The sequence below is a fragment of the Zootermopsis nevadensis genome, unplaced genomic scaffold (assembly GCF_977971745.1).
Source record: "Zootermopsis nevadensis isolate Lab colony 2312 unplaced genomic scaffold, Znev_1.0 Znev_ptg000015l, whole genome shotgun sequence".
NCBI lineage: Eukaryota > Metazoa > Arthropoda > Insecta > Blattodea > Termopsidae > Zootermopsis > Zootermopsis nevadensis.
In genome coordinates, this window is record NW_028259147.1 from 8,221,283 (window position 1) to 8,240,251 (window position 18,969).

At 39.5% G+C, this 18,969-nt stretch overlaps 1 protein-coding gene across 7 annotated transcripts in view; it reads left to right on the top strand.

Moving 5' to 3' along the window:
- Window positions 1–18,969, top strand: part of LOC110833296 (G protein-coupled receptor 161B) — a 106,510-nt gene that overhangs the window by 2,868 nt on the left and 84,673 nt on the right. For 2 of the 7 annotated variants that reach the window (XM_022071168.2, XM_087349266.1), the window contains one exon: window positions 2,575–2,662. The exons of 2 other annotated variants lie outside the window; for them this stretch is intronic. The gene's annotated coding sequence lies outside the window, so the exon portion shown is untranslated. Of the gene's footprint in view, window positions 1–868; window positions 2,431–2,574; window positions 2,663–18,969 lie in introns of all 7 variants that reach the window. 3 more of the 7 variants (XM_087349264.1, XM_087349265.1, XM_022071172.2) reach the window with 3 other exon arrangements.

Below are 18,969 nucleotides of genomic sequence, written 5' to 3' on the forward strand. Positions count from 1 at the left end.
GTAAACTCCAGATTCACTCCACGAGAAGTACTACAAATGCAAAACATCCATTTCTCACATTTTTCAAGGCGTTGAACAGTAAACAAAACAAGTAGGAATAATCTTAAATCGTGCAGTTGTGATGTGACCAGTGACTTTATTAAATGCACATCAAAACCAAGGGTGCACAGGATGTTACTTGCTCTCACTGGTTTTGATGCACTTGGAAAATACATGTACTCCATCGGTACTCCATTGGAGTAGCCTATCTTGGCTGTTTAAAGTACTCAGTGGTAAAATTTTGTACCACCTGCACGCATTTAGGTCACTGAGTATGTTTTTGGGGTTGTTTTTCATAAGCAGCATTAAGCATAGTGTTTTCTTTGAGGTAGGAATTAAATTGTTAAATATTACTTACATGGACTTAAACTATTGACTGCCACTCATATAAGCTGTTACGTGTTCCCAAAATGTTGTAACGTGTTAATTATGTATAAACTATAACATATAAAATTTACCATGGAATTGTGTGTAAAATGTATATAAAAGAAAATCATAACTGAGCATGAAGAAAAATACGAACACAATCGGAATCGCTAAACTCTTGGACTGTGTCCATCGCCTGTGTTTCTAAAAAGAACACCGCGTTTGGGAAGCTGGATGGGCTTCCGTCTTCAGGTTAAAAAGGGGTGAGGGGCACCTACTCAGTTGGGTCTGACAGAAAGACACATTTGTTGCATGCACGCATAATTTAACATTAATGCATGATTTTATGCGCCGTTGAATGTTAAATTATGTTTTTGGATGCACCACACGGAAGATGTTGAGAAAAACTGCTTTACCTGTTGATAGTGATATATAAGTGGCCAGTTTGATTTGTTTGGAACAGAAGCTGTGCTATCGCCCTGTGTCAACAGCATGGGCTAAGTCATTATCTCTCAACAGCCAGCCACTTCGGTCGGTTATTGGAATGATTGACTCTGGCACTGCATATCAGGGGGACAGGAGCGGAAGTGGAAGTAACCAGGTCTACTCGATCGAGTTGACAGAATGGGGAAAAGCCACATAAGCTTCAAGATGGCTGTCATCTGGGTTGTTGCACCGCGTAGTCTGGTAGAACTTTACAGACCTTTCAAAGGTCCTTACTGCAGTAAAGGCTTCTAACATCTTCAGACTCACCGCCATGAAAACCACAAATCCTCCACATGAGCTTGATTAGTTGAATCTTAAGATGCTGTGAACGTGCTAAGGAACATTCAAGGTACTGAAGGACGGAATTTTTTGGCAAGCTGAGACACAATCAGCTTTTGAATAAATTTCCAGCACTAGAGGTCAATTTTGACTGCCGCTGAAATGAAGTAGGAATATGATTATGCATGGCAAGTAAGGATTTGGAAGGAGGTGGTTGTGACCCTCTGTATCGGCATTCCGAAAGAATGATTGTAGTATTAATAAGAATCGGATCATTGGAAGTAGTTTTTATCTGTTTTGAAGTATTTTCCGCCATCCGTTTTGGGAATGTAGGAAAGCAACGAAGAGGATTCGAATGAGATACTCTGCAAAGGAGTCAAACGGGTTATCAGTGTGCCAGCCCATTCGGTATGACGGCCTGTAATCCCTTCGGGACCAGGATGTAGTTTCCTGGTGGACTGCACACGTATTTCTAGCTTTTCGCCCATTTAGAAATGTCTGTGGATGCAACAACCCACTCTAGCACCACTCATTACATCCCTGTAGGTAGCGCTTAGTGATGTGTTACTGTTTCTCGGACTTGCGCATTTCACCCTAGAATCCGAATCGGGGCGAACTTGGTCGTCGTACCAACAGTAGTGGCACGAAGGTTTTCCCGCCAACTCATCCGAGACTTCTTTTATCTCCTCTACCGGGTGTCTTAGTATTGCTCCTGCGTAGTTCGGGGTAACATTTAGCGGTCGCTTCGCGTCATTAGAATTTACCGACAGTGCGGTGCATACTCGAGTGAAACGTTCGCATGCCTCAGTCAAACTTGCGAAGATGTTAATTGGATTCAACTGGCTGAAGAGCGGAGCCATTGCAAAGTCTTTGTCGAAGTGTTGAAATACTATGATCGTATATTTATTTAGTGCACTAAAGAGGACAAGTACTTAAGTGTATGGGAATTTTGATTTGTGATGTGAACATACACGTTACATGAAGAAATAGTTTTAGTTTGAAACACAATTTTAAACTTCTTGTCTAACGAAGTTGATTCATATTTACAGGAATGTTTTTGAAACAATATCTCACGACTGTAATAAAAATGTTTTTAAAATAAGAAGAAATTATAAATGTCAACGTTTCGTAGTTGACCTACAGGCCATGATACGTAAAATAATGGCAACAAGTGCTGACTATATGGAACTCCAACACGAAAAGCGAAATGTCTTTACCTTTGCTTTGATGAAACATCTATTAATGTGCATGTTAGTTAAAGTAAGTTTATTAACCATGTTTTATTAATGTTGGTGTCAGTCGTACTGAGTGGAACTCAAGTTGTTGATGTTATAATCCACGACCTATAAAAGTGCACGAATTTACTTAACTTCTCCCCCCCCCCCTCTTTTTGGGTTGGAACAGTTGCCTGCGGACCTCTACGATGACGTCATGGTGTAATATAGAGTGAGAGTCTCAACCAGGTTCTTCAGAGATGATGACCTTTTTGTCGGTGAGTACAAACAAGCCTGCTTTAAGGATCTTGAGTGTTCATCACCGTGTTTACAAAATACTACTCTTTGACACTATTCTGAGTAGTCTGAATAGGCCTGGAGTTGACACCTACGTTTCCTGTTTCTCAGAAATCCACATGGACATTATCTCCCTTATGACGTTTGGTGCTGTTCCCAAAATATTTCCGGATCACAGTTTTCTCTCCATATCCACTTATTCTCTTCGTGCTATATACCCTTTCCATCTCAGATTACTTTATTTATCACGTTATACATTATGTATACATATAGATAGGTCTGTATTTAACCACCACCAACCACGATAGAGCAGTAGGATTGGACCTCTGGGTTTGGATTCCCGGCAGTGGCAAAATTTTGTCCTTTACCACGACGTCCGGACCGACTGTGGGGCCAACTCAGTACCCAGTGGGCACTAGAGTTCTGTTCTCGAGGGTGAAGTGGCTGGGGCATGCAACTGACTCCTTACTTCCGTCTAGTACTGAGGTTAAGAACGTGTGGAGCTATACCTCCGTTCACCCATACGTCTGCACGGCGTAGTGCTTAGTTAAACACGAGGAAGGACATTTGGAGTAATCGGGAAAAATCTGTGCGTTCCCGTCCGTTAGAATAAAAATCCGCGACTTCAAAGGGACATCTATTTCCAGCTACAGACTTTGTAGCCCGCTGTCTCAAATCCTATGTTGACAATGTATTTGATTTACGTAGTATAGGATGTGTGTTTGTTTTCCTTCACCCACAAGCTATTTCACGGCTGTGCTGTATGCCCGCGCGCGCACACACTCACCGCAGACTCAGCGGCACAGTCGTCAAATATCCGCTCTGTATATAAAATAATTTCGCTCAGTGGTCTTCCCTGTGTTTCCATCCGTTTTCTAGGCGACCGTGATGGGTCTTAATCGTAAAAGAACCTGTTTGGGCCCATCTCTGTTTTGTTTTGTGGTACCAGTGCGTTTTCTTTGTGAAGCAATCATTATGTTAGCTTCATAAGACTGTCAGAAGAAAGTAACAACTTTACTATTTCGGAACAGTCAGTTTTAAGAACAAAATACGAATAGCTTTTACTTCGACGGCAGGGATTTACTTGTACACCTAAAAGATGTAACTCTTTTGTCAATGAAAAATGTTTACTTTGAAGAATATACTGAAGACGATATTATCTACAGACAAACAAAAATGGAGTAATAATCTTATTTGAAAAATGAAATTTTCAAATTATTTTCTTACAGTTGTATCGAGAGGATTACACACAATTGAAATATTTTTTGATACTGCCCATTACTTTTTATGTATAGTTCTGAGTCTTCATCAGCGTCGATGAACAGCCACCTCATTGTACTATCGGAGATGATTAATATTCTCAGGCTTATAGTCCTTATTCTTAATTGTACCTCACAGGAAGAAACCAATATTAGTTTCGGAGATCGCGGTGGCCACTCAATGGAATCCCTTGTTATTGTCGGGCTACCTGGAAAAATCTCGTTCAATGAGAAAGATTCTTTTTATGTGTGTAATAGGACCATGCATTTGCCGTATATTCCGCGAAGCACAGACCTTTGATGTTTTGTGCACGTAACTGTAGGCTAGGCATCAGATCCTGTTGGAGCATTTTCAGGGCTGATCAAGGCTTAGTTTCGTGAAAGGAGGGCTCTTATGTTGTCCTAATATTTCAGTTGGTAGCGTGTTTGCCTGTAATGAGCCGGATGAATCCAATCTACTTCCCTACATACTACATATTTAAGATCAATTTGTATATTATCCTCCTATGTGCTCCTAGATCAAACGTGAAGCCTCAGAGACTTAAATATTGTACAAAATATCTCTGTGACATTGGTTGAACTCCATTACTTCTACAGTCTTTACTTATTGCCCTCTTGGTTGCTATATCTCATCACCATTCGTGCATTTGTTACGGGGTACGACGATAATTTCTCTTCTCTGAGTGTTCCCAGAGATTGCCTGCTCTTCCTTCTGGTAAAGTTAGGTTGTAGAGAAGTGAAAACGTTGAGAAATCCATTTTGTGGCTGTGTAGTAGTAATGCAGCCGTTTTAATATATTACACAGTATTCCTTTCCACAAGGCCATTTTGTATACGATGATACAGAGTAATGCGGTCGGCGTGTTTTCAAATGTTTAAACACTGAAGCGGACTGTTTATACACTTTAATGTGACGAAACCACTTTTATTTGCTTAAAATTGACGTCTTGTGTGAGGTAAACGGCACCAAGTCCACAAACTAACAAATAACAGCGATTTCACTGCAACAAGGTGGATCTGCTTTATTTCACTTTCTATGAAGAAAATAATTTAGATTATTGGTCTAACAATAATACAGCATAAATTAATTTTAATTTTATTTTCTGTTCGAGAGGAAAAGTGCATTAAAAAGCCCGTTGTATGAGATTCCGTGTATGAAACCGAAGACGTATTTAGGAAAGATTCGTATAACTAAAAGAGAGAAACGTGTTTTATCATCCCCACTTAGACAATAATTGGACACATGACACAAGGCACTGTTTACCTACCAAATCAGAGTGAAATTTACCTTTTGAACAGCGCGAAACTTGAGAGATTCCATATGGTTGCCCATGAGTCTTGACATATGAATACTACCAAAGATGAGGTTGTTCACGTATTTATTTATAAGCTATTATGTCTGTCCTGAAATTAATGTCGGAACTACATGAAACTCTAAAACCAGTAACATTTGTAAAAAAAACAAAAGCAGATGTTCTGAGAGGAACTAATGATTCATTCTTCTCTTTAAATTTCCTGTTGCTACACTAAGCCTCGCTTTTCTAAGAAAGAAGATGTTTTATTGGCGTCTTATTGAAACGAGTAAAAGTTTAATGGCTATATTTGTAAGGCACTAATACACTTTATATTTTTATGTGGGTGCAGGTTAAGAACCGGGGACAATACTTTCTTACCTTACAAGTCGCTCTCTTTTAATTGGTTTTAGTATTGGGAGAGTGTTTGGTAGCACTGGAAGAACGATTCACATCTCTGCAGCAATCAAGTTGACCACAATCACATTTCAGGAATGTGATTTCGAGTGGAACTCTGTCCAGAACTACATATTGTAAAAAAAAAGGTACGACCGAACTCCTGTTTTGTATGCAGAGGGTCTTGAACTCGGTTCTTGGTTACGAGAGGGTTTTCTTTGTTGTTGCTTGCCTCCCCCTTCCCCAGGAAATAATATTAGGTTGTAGTAACATGCAATAGGCTACTATAGCGTTTCACGTCATTTGAAAACCATCATTCATAGTCATGTCTTAGCCAACGTTATATAACCTGTGCAGTTAAGGAGTTGTGACATCAAGAATCATTTATTCTAGAAAGGGTCTTCTGTGGTCACATTATTCTCCACGGCCAAAGTTGACTAATTTAATTAAAGATTAAACATTCAAGGTTGCGTCTCATATTTGAAACAGCGTTTATCTATGACACTCTAAATTATACAGATAAATACAGCGTGTGCAACGTAAAACGCAACCCAAAAACAATCACGTACTGTGGCACGAGAATGAAATCAGAAGCAGGTCCACCTCCGAAAGACTCTCTACCAACCTCCTCGTTACTAGGCGGCTGCTCACGCCAGGTACGCGGTAACAACGCGAACGTCTTGTATTGACGAGCAGAACGTGTGTTCATTGCCTAACATCAATTCGCATCGACATCGTTTGCCGCTGTCTGTGAAGATTTACAGTGTGCGTCTAGACAAGGAAGTGCCGAATGAGACAACACGTACACCGACTGCGTGTCTTCGGCTTTCGAGTGAGAGCCGCGTCGAATGTTTGGTACCAACTAAAGTTTCGGCAGACATTGCAGTTGCCGTTTTCAAGGCTGGCACCTGCAGTGTTTCCCCAAACATTGGTTAAAACCAAACATTTGACAAGGCTGTCACTCGAAAGCTGAAGTTAGACATCGAACTCCAGACTCGAAAACATACGGAAAGCATACATGGACTGATTACCAAATTTTGGGATACAAAATGTGTTTGTCTGTGACAAATTCTCATTGAGACACAAAAAATCTGAAATCGGCTAATTTGTGTGTGTGTATATGTATAATATTCCAGATTCCCCCCCCCCCCCCCATATAAATGTTTTATAACAGGAAACTATTTTGACAGGTGTATGTTTTAATTTGTAATTTATTAAATTTTCGATGTCCAAATTCTCACGATGTAATTTTTGCAACTGTAATATTATGCACCTACGGTGGGGAGATGTGTGTTATATGACAATTGGTTTCGTTGATCTAGTGATTTTGATTCTTCAACCCATTTAGATGCTCTCGTCCGTGTATCTTGTAATCTCGTTCACGGAAGGACTAGGTCCGTAGGCACCTGAGGATGGGTTAGAATGTCAACCAGTTTTCCCAGATTTAACCTTCTCTGAATGCACTTTTTAGCCTTTTGTGATACTGAAAATAGATATGCTCTTTCAGTGAACTTCCAGCAGCTGCCTTTTGTGGTCGTATGAGGTTTCTGACTTATTCGATTAGGTACAAAATGACGTGATCTTACCTTTTGCTGATAAGCAAAGATGAATTTTTATTTTTGTCACATATGCGGAATTAGGATTGTAAGATGAGTATCGAGTAGCTTCTTGGTTTATACAGGCCTGTTATTTTTATACAATACTATGGGCCTGCTCATAGGATGCAGATTTTGTTTATTATGCCAAATTTTAAGTGTGTACGCCCGTTGATCACTTTTCAATTGTTTACGACCATGATGCCACATAATGAGCGCTTTATGAATTACACGGATACCAAGAAACGAAATTTCTCTACACTTAGATCCGTTATGAACTATACAAAATCGGTTATAATAGCCTAACAACTAGACCAATAGGAAACGATAATATTGTTGGAAAGGGTTTTATAAGATGGGTCATCAAGTATTGTTACGGATGACAGTGAAGTTAAGTTTATGACTGACTGGACGTGTACTTGCATGGTGAGATAATTTCACACAAAATTGTGTTCAGGAGAATGATTTGAAAGAAGTCACCTTACCCGACCTAGGCTGACGAAGCCCGCCCCATTCCAACCCAAACCAACCTAACCTAACCTAACCTAACCTGACATTACCCATCCTATCTTTAGCGCAACTAGACGAACTCGCCCGAGTCTCAAAGTCGCTCAGGTCGGCTGGTCGCCAATACCGCCTTAACACCATGATCGCCTTGGTTGTCGCACACGGTGGCTCCCCGCAGTATAACTGCTGGTGCAATGCTATTATTTAATAAGTCAGTCCGTACCGCAAAGAGAGCACAACTCTTTTTATAGATTGTCAAGTAGGTGGGTTACGAGATATACACAGTTTCTTGTAAGTACATTTTAATTTTATTCTCTCATATATGTCTCGGTTTTCCAGTGTTTTTTTACCTTCATATTTCCTGATTAAAATTGTGTATGCTTTTACAACTCTGCAATCCGGGACGAGTTCAATTATGAAGCTCCGCATTATGCAATTTGAACCAGCCTACTGTTACTTTTTTCTCGTAGTTTCAACCATTTTCAATAGGCGTTCTTCCTTCGGGGTAAAAGTTTAGAACCCATTCAAATCAACTTATAAAATTATAATTTTATAGTTTAGGGTAGCGGGTTCTGCTCCACATAAGGCTTATAAAATTTGCTCATTCACTACATCTTCATCCTAAAGACGACAACAGAAATATTTGCCGAATCGTTGGATAAAACTCATCATTCGACGTTGCTCGCCCCCGAAAGCGAAGTTATACCATGAATAAACAGCCGCTCATGGTGTTATTGCAGTTTATGTCTTATAACAATTATTTATTTTTGAAAGTTCACCCACTCTTCACATTTAATCGTGCTCCCAGTTTGCGGTTAACTTAATGTGCCCAATCTTGTATTTGAGAAATCGTTTTGTATAATAAATAGTTCCTTTTGAAGTAATCATTAAATATAGTATGATGTTATGTAAGAGGAACTGGTGCACGTAGTTTTAACATGATGAAAAATTTCCCGAAGATGACGTAATACGCGTAGAAACTTGTTTGTCATAAATTAATATGTGTAATATATTTGCGTCGGTCCAGTTGAATTGCCTAATATGTGTATTATCTGAATTACAACTGCAGGGCTGTCCAAAAAATGTAGGTCTGACATTCATCGTTCCTACCACAAGAACGAGAGCTGCCACCCTTTCGAAGATTTAATAAATTAATAATATCATACCTTATTACTTGCATTTGCGGTACTCACAGATTTATCCAGACTCTTATATCAGTTTCTGTGGTATTTCATATCTGTCATATTGCATTCTTGTACCGGCCTGTCTCTTTATTTCGTCTCACTGCAGATGACCTTTTAGTATAGTCACATATCGTCGTGATGTTGCCATCCGTTTTGCATTTGGCTCCCAAGTAGGAACCATGATTTTTCGAAGCACAGAGAGTGATGCCTCCGTCTGTACACTTATACAATCGCGTACATCAGTTTGTTAAACAATGACAGATCTTCGTTAAACCTGCGTTGATAGTATACCTCGTATTAGTACTTTCAAATTAATTGTCACCAGAAATACGAATACAGGGGCAACGCGAATTTATTTTTTGTGAAAAAGACTACGGCTATCCAGTCCTTGAAGTTTTGTATGGCTAGAAAAGTTTTTGAAGAGCTGGATAAATAATTAAAAGTTTAGGAATTTATTCCTTAAAAATGGGATGATAGTAACATGCTGTCCACGTAAAATGTGTTAATTTTACTGTAAGTAATGCTTTGTAGAAACTTATTATTTGAAATGTAAATGATGGCGCGTTATTTGGAAAAATGTTAGTCGTAAATCATTAATGGGAGAGACCACTTGAGAGGTGTAGGAGGGAGGGTAATATTAAAACGGATCTTAAAGTATTGAACTGTATTTTAGTAAGAATGTGAGAATGTGGCTTGAATTTAACTACGTCAGGGCGTTTTAGATGGACGGCTTTGGTACAAATAATACAGATTGATTTTGAGTTGTTTAACGACGTTACTTTAACGCCAGGGTTTATATAGCGTCGAATTTGATGAGAACATGATAATGATGAGTACAGTAAATCTGAAAGAAGACAGTCGTAGCCTATTAAAATGATATATATTATAATCTTTGTGTAGAGACTGAGAGAAACCACGACGAATGTCAAACTACCCTGAAACCTGACTGGTATTTTAGTCAAGAATCTCCGTCACACAGATAAGGCCGATGAATGTATAGATTCTTTTGATTTGTTTTTTATGATGGCCTGTTTGGTTGTTTCAACATTACGCGATCTATTGGCAACGTCGATTCGTATTATTTATTCAGTTCTTAAAGCTTGTTAGGATTCTAGTCTCTCTAAATAACTTTGTATGTTATTTAATTAGTATCTACTCGTAGTTCCCAGTTTTAGTCTTTTTAAAGGGGACAGAGCAGTGTGATTTACTGTAAAAGGACCTAACATCGTGGCCGATTAGTTAGCGCTCGTGCGTCATGTTCAGGAGACTACGGCTTCAAATACCGACATGGAGACCACGAATTTTTAATTATATTTTCGTGATTTTTCTTAGTCCCCCAGACAAACGCCTCATTGAATTAGACCACGGTATATACCGGTATTCGTCGCAGGAAGCAAACTTTCTCGGCACTTTTATTCCTGGGGGGACTTGGTTTTGATGGAGTTTGTTTCCCTTCTAGAGTGGATCGGGATATTTACAGCCTGCAGTTCCCTTCGTGCATTACCACCAACTCTGCACAAGGCTGCAAAATGCCGCCACGGAACTGGAGTAATTAAATTACTCCTGTATTTTCTAGCTGAAGAATGTCGTGATTATTATTAATCTAAATATTCTGTTCTTCTCACAAATTACTGAGGACACTTTTTCAATTTAAGACAGTCGAATTAACATGCCAATATGGAATATTACATGAGAGAATTTATCCATATAAAGTCATATTGTAATCTTACAAGTGTAACCTGCTTCTTGTTGAAGATAACTGTCTTCTGGGATGTTGCGCAGAGCGCTGTCGTAGAAATGACCGACGTTTTGGAGATGCTTACTGCCTCTTATCATCAGGGCGATCGCAACATCCAAGAAACGTTATCTTCATAGTTTACGACGTGGGAATCTGAAATCTCACTTCTTCTTCTTCTTCTTCTTCTTATTGTTTTCTGTTTCTCATCCTTCTACCATTTCGTCCTTACCAAACTTTGCTGTCAAGCGGTTAGAAATTTGCTTTATATTCGGGAGACCCAGGATTTGATTCTTGACATGGAGACTGCCTGTCTGGATAATAACATTTTGTGGTTTTCCTCAGTCCCTCCAGAGAAATGGCGGAATATCTTGAAATCGACCAAGAACATTTTTAGGCCTATGCGTAATCCAATAAATAAATTTTCTCATGACTGTACGAAATTTTCGTATTTCAGATTGAACCAGGGTCATTAAGATGGGCTGGACTTGCAGCATGTAGCACTGCGTATTTTTACATGCCACATTTATGCAAAAATTCTCTGGTAGTAGATACAGGTATAAACTTGTAAGGTTGCTAAATATTCAGGCAGATTTATATTTGCTATTCAATATGAGTTTCCAATATATTGTCTTTCTGAGCGAATAATTAATACGTTCAAACCGAAGTACCCATCTACGCAGACGTACAGCCATTTTGATACGCTGTATGGAAACATCGGCTGACTCTAATGTTTTTATTAGTTTTCTAGCTTTGAATTTTTGTTTCGTCTCAGTCTTGTATTTTTAGCATTTCATAGTTTATATAGAATTTATTATGTTATCCGGTCACGTGTAACACGTCCATAGTATAAAAGATTATGCAGATTGCTTCAACAGATGGAAACGTCTCAGTAAGGGACAGCGTATTTAGGACAGCATTCAGTATTACGTCACGTTTTCCAGGTCGAGTCAGTTCTCCGCTCAGACAAACGGTATGTGTATGTACGGCCTATCTTTGTTATAAGTAAAATTAAGTTCTTTTAAATTTGCGTGAAAGCTCAATGTATGAATTGTAACATTACACATAACAACGTAAAAGTCTACTCAAAAGAAACCATTTCGATGTCATTTCCACTTTGTTCCTCAGTTTCGAGACGAATACAAAGAAATTAGAACAGTATAAAGGACGTTTATTGAGTGTATTAAATGGGCAGTTTATTTGCCATTGATGGCGTATACAACCTGAGAAAAACACCGGAACTGCTACTGTACTGCGACTAATTTAGATGTCTTTTTCGAAAGAACAGTAGCAAAACTGCCTTTAATATATTCATTTACTCTTTCTGCCATCCTGATCAATCTAAAAAAAATATTTTACAAGACGACAATGAGCGTTTCGGTGTAGTTATTGTTTTAAATGTAGAAGTATCTAGGCTCGAATATCCCCCAGGAGACTGGATATTCTGATTAAAAAGATGGATACAAACATTGTATCCACATAATGAAATACTTTGTTGTACGTACATCAGAGAATCGATACATTAGACTGGAACAAATACTAAAGCATTAGGCTTAGTACTTTAAAACTCTTTACTGCCTTTGCCTTCTCCATCTCTCGGTGCATCATTGCCGGCCATCTTAACCATTTATAATCCGAAACTACTTACCGTCAACAGTTAACTTAGCTTAGTAAAGAAAACCTTAAAGAGCTTGAGCAATTCAGATATAAATATGATTTTAGAATGAGCCGGGATAGCTCAGTCAGTATAGTGACTAGCTACGGGCTGGACGACCGGGGTTCGATCCCCGACGGGGGCAGAGGATTTTTCCTCTAGCCTCTGCGTCCAGACCGGCTCTGGGGCCCACCCAGCCTCCTCTACAATGGGTACCGGGGTCCTTTCCCGGGGGTAAAGCCGGCCGGGGCGTGATGCTGACCACTCACCCCCATCTAGTGCCGAGGTCAAGGAAGAGAGGAGCTATACCTCCACTCCCCCCAAGCGCCTACATGGCGTATAGCGGGACAAACTTTACTTTACTTTACTTATATGATTTTAGAGTAAAAATAATTGTTAATTCTATAATTTAATGACGATATTTTAGTCACAGGAGTGATGCATGGTAGATTAATATGGGAAGATGATCATGAGTAGTGAGAAGAAAATTACTTGAAGAAAATGACCGTATCTTTATCTCAAACATCCTCGAATTCGTTGAGGGGACGTAGAAAACATGTCAGGGTAGCCCATAACCCAGTAGAGATTCGAACTTTGTACCTCCCGAGTACAAATCGAGAGCGTTACCGCTCCACGACGTGCTGGGTGTTGAGTAAACAATGCCTGTGTGAACACTGTTTGTGCATGTTTTCTCTCTCGTATTCAAGTGCGCTCTGATGGCTTCGTTTACTATGCAGCGCGTTTCTTATGTGATGTCTCACCCTTTAAGTTTCCTCTGGAGTAGCCCTACCAGCATCTTCCGGTGTTGTGGATGGCTTCATTAAAAACTGAAGTGTACTTGGAGAACAAGTATCATTGTATTTGTGTTTCTGCAGTCCCAAGACTGCGAGACGAGACACAGTGAAAACACACATCACAGTAGCTGCAGTGTTGAACCGTTTGATAATGGAATCGCGGGTTCGAATTCTGCAGGGGTCATGAATATGTTCGTAATTTTTTCCGTACCGTGTAGACAAAATCCCTTGTGATACCCCACCACAGACGTGTTACGATCGATCCTACGTACACGTTATTTAACAAAGTTTCGTACAGACTAAAGCGAACTCAACTTCGAGCTTTTTGAGTGCAGTAACCGTTATACGCGGAGGCTGCGTTCCTGCGAATCGCCGCGTGTATCGAAAACTTGCAAAACGTATAACGTATAAGGATTTTCTGGGTGATACACCGTGAGAGGCCTTAATTTGTAGTCCTCGGAGTCAAAATGGTGGGTCGGACGAGTCAGTGAAACTGCGCGCGCAACTCATTGGGTCTCCGCGGCAGCTTCTACCGTGACCGCGGATATGATACTGAAACTGTTCATCATACTGAAATAGAATATTGAAAAGGTTTATTCCGCACTAGAATACACACATGCAATCTTTGCACATTCCGAAGTATTAATAAACTATTACTCAGACAAACTTCAGTTTTAAACTGTACAATTTACTTGGTCTTGAAAGCCTTCTTTATGTACCGTAAATACGTAATGGCACGTCATAAGGCGCTTTTGGCTCTGTGGTAGCATACTAGACTCGTATGCACGGCTCATTGGAAGTTAAACACTCTTGCTTTCATCCAGTTACCATGTTACGAAAGTTTTGTATTTTCCGAAAATCTTTAATCATTGCCGTACTGCAAGTGGCAATAGTGTCGATCCCATCTCACATGTTACTTTGTCCACCATGTTGGTATAACCGATTTTATAAAATTGAAAAGTTTACCACGTTACCAAGTTTCATCCAAATCCGTCCATTGGTTCACGAGATGAATCATGCGGGCAGACAGACAGCCATGTCTTAATTTCGTGCACATCGTGGAAAGTATGCATGAAAACGGCAGATAAACACGGAGAGCGAAATCGCCTGTAACGAGTTACCTGTAAACAATCATTTTTTGAAATGCCGTTCTTTACGATTTTGGAAATCTCATTGGAGTTGATGCACATTTATTGCTGATACAAATTTATTTTTCGGATAGATATCACATCGAATAAGACTTGAAGATAAAGACGTTACATTCCTCCTAATATTCGTTTGGTAACCATCTGCAGAACCAATCATACAACCCATATTTTCACAGCAGCTGAAACCTCAATTATCAAGTTATCATCTGACAAATTTAATCTACTCGGAATTTTTATTATGCCTACTAGCAGAATTATGCATATAAGTTGTTAACTAATTTTTAAGTTATAATTATCATGAACTACCCAAGAACTACAAGTTCTTCTAGCCCACCATTGATACTGAAACGTTCGAACGAAAATATTCGTTCTAAATTCTCAGAACTTCCTTCAAAAATACCATAAAAGAAATTTTCAGCAGGGCTTTATGCATTGGTTTGATTGTTCGTGCCAACTAAATTGATTTTATACGCGCATCAAATAATGTATTAAGATGCTGTAATGTTATTGGTGTGTGCAGGTATTTTAGCTGTGGAGTGGCGTGACGAACAGGTAATAGATTCTTTTCCTCCGGAGCATTGTGTGTTATGGTGCAATTTGTTGTTATGCAACGAGGTGCTTGAACTTGGCAGGGTTACGGCGAACAAATAATATTTCTACTAGGTGATGGATAAGTCGGACAGCAGGTTATTATTTTTACCATACCTGTCGTACAATAATATATGTATCACTTTAAAAGAGTACGAGAATGTCAGCTCATGTGGAAACAAATATTATTTATGATATTTTTCATCCTTTAAATATTATATTACATTTTGCATGAAATGGGTATTTTTCATAAGTAACCGAGCTGTATATCTTTATAAAAACATAATTTTTTATGAGCATACGTCACATATGTTGCGGGACTGTAAGTTCAAATTCCGTTGTCTGCCTTGTCTGTCTGTCCGTCTATCCGCACGAAACAAGTCAAGAATCTTTGAACGAGTTTTCACGAAATTTGTTATTGGAAAATTTTACTAAAATTTTTCGACATATACTAATTTTGGTTGAAATCGGACGACAGTAACAAGCACTTTACATGCATTTCTGTTCACGGATGTGACGAAGTGAAATTCGCTCCCGCGTAGGGAATTCCTCAGCTGTCCTCATAGGTGAAACAGCAAATTTCTACTAACGTACCAGAATTGTTATGCTGTGCGTACATTTCTTAACTTGTTCTGTGTTGTCTTGTTCTTGTTCAAGAGGCCTCAGGCTCGAATATGGAATATTGATTCTTTGATGTTACTGCTTCATCTCTTCACGGCTGTACCTAACGGCAGCTTCCTTCAGCGTCATTTTGTAACTCATTATTCAGTCATTCTACCGTCAGACGCCATTCAACCTTTCCGCTGAAATAATTTTGTGACGAGACACCCTACGTAGCCTGACGACCCAGCAAAAGATCCGTATCGCGTGTCCAAAAATATTGCATCACCTCGGATAAAAAAATACCTGTGCATGTGGACTGCCTCAGAATTAGGCCTGATTATGAATCGGAAGGCGAGTTATTGATTGAGTGGAATGATTATTAAGGTCCAGTGACTGTACACTGACAAATAGGAAGTACATAGCAGCTGAACTCCTCTTCATTAGAGACTGCAGATTATCATTTTAGGACTGTAGAGTGGGAACCATTAAGAAAACTGTAGGAAGAATGAAATTAGCTTGCAGCTTAAGTTTATGCCTGGACTGCATGGACTTCTATGTTGCACAAGTTGCCGAGCTACAAGGCGTTAGGAACCAAATTCATTGAAATTTAACGTCCGAATGCTGTTATGTCATTATTATTTGGACGAAGTGCTGGAGAAGTCCGTCGTTCCGTTTGTTAGCACGCAACCGTGGTATCTAAAGTAACTGAGGTAATCATTTTAACCATAGTAATCATGGTCGTGTTGGTAAACGTTATGAACATGGTAACCACGGTAACCAAGACAACCATGGGAGACAAGGTACCCAAAGAAACCGTGATAACCAATAAAACCATGCTAACAAAGGTAATCATGGTATCTTAGTTAATGTTAGTGGGCTTGTAATCCTGGGGTCCCGGGTTCGATTCCCAGTGGTGCCCGAATTTATAACTTGTGTTGGGCAAGGCCGTGGTCCAGGTATCACGGAGTTTTCCTCCGGGGCTTCCCCGGTTTCTCCGTGGCATCCCAACAATTACTCCATTTTCATCAACATTTGACACAGAAGAAGGCAACGGCAAACCACTTCTGGATCATTTGCCTAGGAAACATATGAACAGGTACCTATCAGAGGGAACTTGTTCATAATGTCACCAGGGGTCGGCTCCGATCCGATGTTACAAAAGAAAAGGCTGGGTTATGAAAGAGCGGAGGTAGTTGAGGTTGATAATGAGAATAATCAATCATGGGAGCCAAGATAATGGAGGTAACCATGGTAATGTTAGGATAGGGTAGGTTAGGTTAGGTAAGAATAGGCAGTGTTTGGCAAGACGAAGTTGGGCTAGGCTGCTACAGTTTAGACTTTTGTCTATGTCGAAAACACACAACGTTTCGGAAGTTGACTCTACTCCCATGTCCAGGTGTTTGTAATTATAATTTCCGGAATTAGCCAATGTTTTCACGTATTGATAATCTCGGTACAGGATGGAGATGAATCACGGCGTAGATAAAAATCCCTTTCCGTTCAGTCAATAGCCAGTTACTTTACTACGCAAGTATCCGGACTCTTTATCCTTGGTCACGCGGGTTCAGAAGGAAGACGAATTAATGGAGCCAGTTACCAGATCCATTATTACGCGTTCTTCGCACGAAGTGCAAGCGAGAACGCGTTATTTATTGGTTTTTGTTTCTAGACGCCAATAACTATTCAAGCGACTGTTTACAGGAGTCGAATAACTAAATGCCAGAGACCTGCTCCAGCAACTTGTCTTCGCACGAAGCCCGTCTGAATAAGCCTTTGCTCGAACTGACAAGAGGCAGCAAGATGAATATTGGGGTCTGAATCAGCAAAGACAAATTTTCGCTCTTAGCTTCCAATAAGTTACTATCAGTGTGATCCAACTACTACTGAACTGCGCATCTGAAATAGAATGGGCTCGAAGCAAGAAGTCACTTTGAGGGATGGTTGTATTTTATCGTAAGGCAGGCTCATCGGAAAATTAAGCCCAGTTGAACAGAAGGTACAGAACTCTGGAATGCCGTCATTTGTAAGCGTCGTGTGCATTCCTTCTTTCCGTATTTCCTCTTCCTTACCCTCCTTTCTTCTTCTTCTTCCCTTTCCCTTGTTTCTTACCTGCCTTATTTGCTTATTTTATTTTTATTTACTTCATTATTGTTTTATCTTTTCCTTGATTCCTTGCTTTCTAATTCTATTTTTTGATCCTCTTCATTCTTTCCCTACCTGCAATTTCTTGGTTTCTTATTTCCTCTATTTTTTCTTTTATTCTTTTATTTTTCTTGCGTTTCATCTTCTCTTACTCCTGTGTTTCTTCTTTCCTTTTCTGCATTTATTTTTCCCTTTTCTTACCTTTCATCTTTCCTTTTTCTTACTTTTCTTATATCCCTTTTCATTCTTTATTTCCTTTCATCTTTTTCTTTTCTTTCATATTCTCTTCTTTACCTATTTTCATTCATTTTTTTAACGTTTTTATTTTTCTTGCATTTAATATTTCCCTTTCTCCCAGGTCTGCGGTGGACCGACTCTTGTTTCTGTGATGCCGGATTCGGCGGTGGCTTGTGTCTTGGCCTGGCTGGGCGGCTCTAACGCAACGCTGTTACGTTTTATTTGACGCCTTGATGGCTCAATAAACCTCCGTTTTATGGGGTCCGTCTTGTTTTAGTTTTAATGACAGCATTAACACAACGAGGATAACAGAAAAAGGCCAATATCTATGTGACACAGCCACTCGGAGTAGGTAAAATCTGTTTTCATAAAATGTATTTGCGTAACAGAAAATGAAGGCTCAACAGCGTTAGTACAGAACCTGGCATTAGACATGATTCTAAGACGTCTGGATCGATTTTACACCCTCACAATCCAATTTCTTCATGTTTCCCTTTATTTTCTTGCTTGAACTTCAGACATTTTTTCCCGCCGACATCCAACATCCACTTCTTTCCGTTTTTCCAGCTGCACATTCAGCCGAACGTGTACAGATCTGTAATTACGATCGTCGTAGCACCGATTGCAGCTGCGTAAATAATCTAAATGCATCTAATTTGGTTCATTAAACGACTTTCCTCCAGCTGCCTAAGTTATATAGCGTCGAATAAAGTGGAAACTTGGATATGAATGGTGAGTAGGTAAGGACTAGAATGGCGGCGTTATACGGTTTTCACCTTGGGGTATTGGGTGGCCAGTGGGTTGGTCGAGATTCGAACCGAGTGCGTCCCGAATGTCTCGTGCGTTATCAACACAAGCTCAATTTTTCATATATTCTTTCGTAACCAGAGGCTGGTTATTAAGTAACTTACTCAGTGATACACTGATTTATTTCTTGTTGTCGAATATGCTACATATTTTATATTAATAAATTAGTTATTGATGATAATTGTTTCATTTTGATGTCCTTTTTAAGTACCAGAGTGTTTTATTGTGGCTTACAATTTACGTATTTCTTTCTGTTTTTGATTTAGTATTTTTCTTATTTTTACTAGTACTTACAAGTTGGTCACGACCGGCTCATCTCAAATCCTTACCTATGCGCTATTTATGGTC